At 42.9% G+C, this 3,941-nt stretch overlaps 1 protein-coding gene across 1 annotated transcript in view; it reads right to left on the reverse strand.

The window, feature by feature from the left end:
* negr1 (neuronal growth regulator 1) overlaps positions 1 to 3,941 on the reverse strand; it is a 95,138-nt gene that overhangs the window by 41,162 nt on the left and 50,035 nt on the right.

The following is a 3,941-nucleotide window of genomic DNA, read 5'->3' on the forward strand; positions in this document are numbered from 1 at the left end:
TGGAAAAAGGAAATGAATTGGACTGTTGGTGATAAGAGGCTTAATGGTAGTTCAAAGACTCAGTGGCAGAAACAGGTTCTGTGAGTGCAGAACGAGGATCCTTTCATGTCCAGAAATGTGCTGTAAATCCTTACAACGCAGCTTCACAGCTACGCCGGGTTCTAAGGCACACGTTCCTTTGTACTTTTCATAATTACTGAACTGTGTTTAAATAACTTTAAAAAAATAAAAGGACATTATTTAAAGACGTTTGATTGATGTAGAACAATGGACCAACTGTTATGTGCATTCATTAACAGAAACATTTGGTCTTTCATGTTGGGTCCAGATGCAGCCCGGTCTGGAACCAGGACATGGTCTGGGGCTGTATTTCCTAAGAACAACCTCTGGTTCAGCTGTCCATGACCCAATAACAACCGTTATAAGATTCACACAAGATTCACACTGTAATCCTTTCTTCTTTTGTTTTTGTTTTTCAAATAGGAAGTGCTTTCCTTTGTTGTTTTAGCGGCTGCTCCTCTGTCCACAGGGTGTTTGGAGGTGACGTGTGGCCACTTCATGCACTGGTGCCGTCTGATCATGAAGAGCAGCTCAGTGATGTGACAGTGTGTTCTGGGATGATGGATGTGCTGCTCCACAACCTCCTCTGCATCCTGATGAGCACCGTCACCGTCCTGTGTTTTCGTGTGTCATTTACACAGGATATTAAAGTGTAACAGTTTATCACCCGTCGTTTCTGGTGAAGAATCTGAAGAACCAGAGACGTCGACTCTCGTCCACACAGTCATTGTGCTTGAACATCACGCTGTCATGATGTCATAGATTGTTTCCAACGGTCAGCAGTAATTTGTAACGGCATGTGTGATGTGAACAAACAAACAAACTCTGGGATTCTTTACTGGAGCTGTTCTGAACATCTGATCCCTGTTCCTTTATCTTTAAATGGTAATGAGCAGCTGCAGGCTCCGCCCACATTCACAATACCATGGCAACTGTTGAGCAGTGAGAACAAATTAAAACACGTGTGTCTGTGAGACACGTGTCACAGAGACAGGAGACAGTTTTCTTTCGTGCTCATGTTTGCTGTATTTAGCGCGATGCTAAATGAACAAACGTGTCTTTGGTTGGACACGATGGACACACGTCACAAAGTGACACTTGAGACATTTACACGTTTCCACGCCCACTAACTCCATCTGTAAAAGTCTCCCTAAACTTTCAGGTGGTCGTAATCTCAGCTTCAACATGGTATAATTAACTCTGACATCAAAGAGTTAACACACACACACACACACACACACACACACAGAGAGAGAACAGGGTCCAGGTTAATGAAACACTGAGGAAGCTTCACAGAACCTTGATGATCACAGCCGTCATGTTGACACCAGTGTCTCCAGTCGACACGAACTTTGACATAGCTGCGTTCCTATTGGACAGTCAAGCTGCTAATTAAGCCTCCACTACATCATTACCCATTTTATTATTGTTTTCACCAAAGGTAAAACAAAAACACTGTGGTCTCCTACAACGACAATAACTGCTTCTTAGTTTAGATTATATTTATGTTTAGCCGATGACATCACCACTTTATAACCACAAAAAAACTCTCACTCCAATCTGGGTTTTCAACCATCATCAGTAAAACATGTTAAAAAAAAACAAACCCTGTCATAAAATCGTTCAACACTGAGATGAATGAAAAGTGAAAGAAACTGTGACAACAATTACAACAGAAATAAAAATAAAGCAGGACAAAGATGACAGGATCAAAGCCCAGTGTTGACTGACGGAGTCTGAGTCAGTCCTGAGACGCCGACACTGGAGGCATTGATTATTTGAAGTCCAAAAGTTCCAGGGTGACCCGGCCGTCACTCTGAGCTCTGACCAGGACGGAACACGGCAGCGTCGACACTTGAAACGTCAGAGCCACATTTACTGACGTTTTTACTAAGGTTTGGAGAATGAAAAAAATATCAAAGCTTTTAAAATGTGGTCCTTGTGTTGGACCTGTTTATATTTTCAAATCTGACGTTACCCCTGGACCAACAGCTACTGCTCCATGACAGTGGGCTTTACTCTACAACCACGGCCTTTAAATGGCTGCTTAGATACTTATGACATAAAAATGATGACATGTGACAATAAAGTGAATCTAATCTAATCTAATCTAATCTAATCTAAACTTTCACCCCTGAAACACAAATGAAATAAATGAATTATCCTAATACATCAGTAAAAAGGCAAAGAAAATCTGCCAAAGATTTTATCTGCCCATAAATAAAACCCAGTCTGTCTGATTTAGGACTCTGTAAAGACAGATCACAGCTATAAAAACCCAGTCTCGTCCAATCATTCCAGTTCCATCACACTGACACGCTTTAAGTCATTATTTATCGTACAACGCACCGTGGGGATTTGAAGGGTTTCAAAGTAATGCACAAAAACCACGAAGGCCCAATAATCCCAGTAATTTAGTGTCTGGACTACGCACTGCCGGTGCAGTTCATCATGGCTCCAGACGGAGGAGCTCCAGACGGGGTGGAGGCAGCGACGTGGCCTACACCCTGACTGAACAGTGGTTTACTTCAAAATGGCGACTGTCAGTGGAGTCATGTTATTGTTAAAACATTATTAAGAAACATCACAGTCCACAGTGATTTATTGAACCACAGGCTTTTGTTTACAAACAGAATCCAAAGAATGTGGGAGTTTTTAATTAAAAGATCAATTAATTATCCCCAACTCTTCAACCAGATTTGACAATATGTTCTCATGGTAATTAAGACATGGACTCATCAGTGCATGACTTATCAGCTTACACACACACACAGACACTGTTCCCTGCTGTCATTTGTGAGCTCCATTGTCTGGAATGTCAGGAATGAATTTATTCATTCATTCAGGTTTCTGTTTGGAGCAGAGGTGGATGGATCACCAGCCCCAGAACAGAACAGAACCAGAACCCGAACAGAACCAGCCCCAGAACAGAACAGAGCCAGAACCAGAACAGAACAGAGCCAGAACCAGAACAGAACAGAGCCAGAACCAGAACAGAACAGAGCCAGAACCAGAACAGAACAGAGCCAGAACCAGAACAGAACAGAGCCAGAACCAGAACAGAACAGAGCGTGGACGGCAGCTCTCCGTCACTCAGTGGTGAATGGACACAGGGTTTAACCGTTTCACCAAAGAGCGTTGGCCTTTAGTCCGTTCATCCGAGGTCAACGCAGCTATAACTGAACACATCGTGACAGATTGAACCAACTCTAAAGTCTGTTTTCAGTGGTTAATCCCTGTGTTGGTTTGAATCTGTTTTCTTCACAAAAAAATTCTGTTTTTGGTGCTTTGTTCATGCCCTAATTACCAAAAAGAATCCAAACACCAATTAAAAAGTGTGAAGTGGAGCGCTGCACACAGATGGATTACACTCTAACAGCTTCAGGGTCCAGGCTTAACTTCTACTGAGGACTGGATCTGAATCCAGTTGTCGGAGCTGCTTCTCTTTTGATTTGTAAGACAAACCGTCCACAAACGCTGAGCTTAGACTTTGAGGAGGAGATTGAATTGAGCCGACGTCTGGACGTCTGTTCAGGCTTTGATGCTGCTGTGGTCAGACCACCCAGGTGTCTGTACACACACACACACACACACACACACACACACGTGCTTTAACTACACTGTCCTACTGGGACCAGTGTGTTACATGACAGTCCACCACTGGACTGGACTCCAACATAAACATCTAATAATAATGTTAGTCAAAAATCTCAGTGTCTTTCCAGAAAAGTCTGAGCCTCCAACAAGTTAGTGGTCAGTGATCCCTGCTCCAAACATTCTGTTCAGCTGCAACATGACCACAAACGGACGAGTTCTACCTTGAATTTCTCTGACATCATCGCACATTCAGAGGTTGTGGTTTATCTACCAGACTGGGAGCT

Source organism: Cynoglossus semilaevis, chromosome 2, assembly GCF_000523025.1.
Source record: "Cynoglossus semilaevis isolate Cse_v1.0 chromosome 2, Cse_v1.0, whole genome shotgun sequence".
Classification (NCBI taxonomy): domain Eukaryota; kingdom Metazoa; phylum Chordata; class Actinopteri; order Pleuronectiformes; family Cynoglossidae; genus Cynoglossus; species Cynoglossus semilaevis.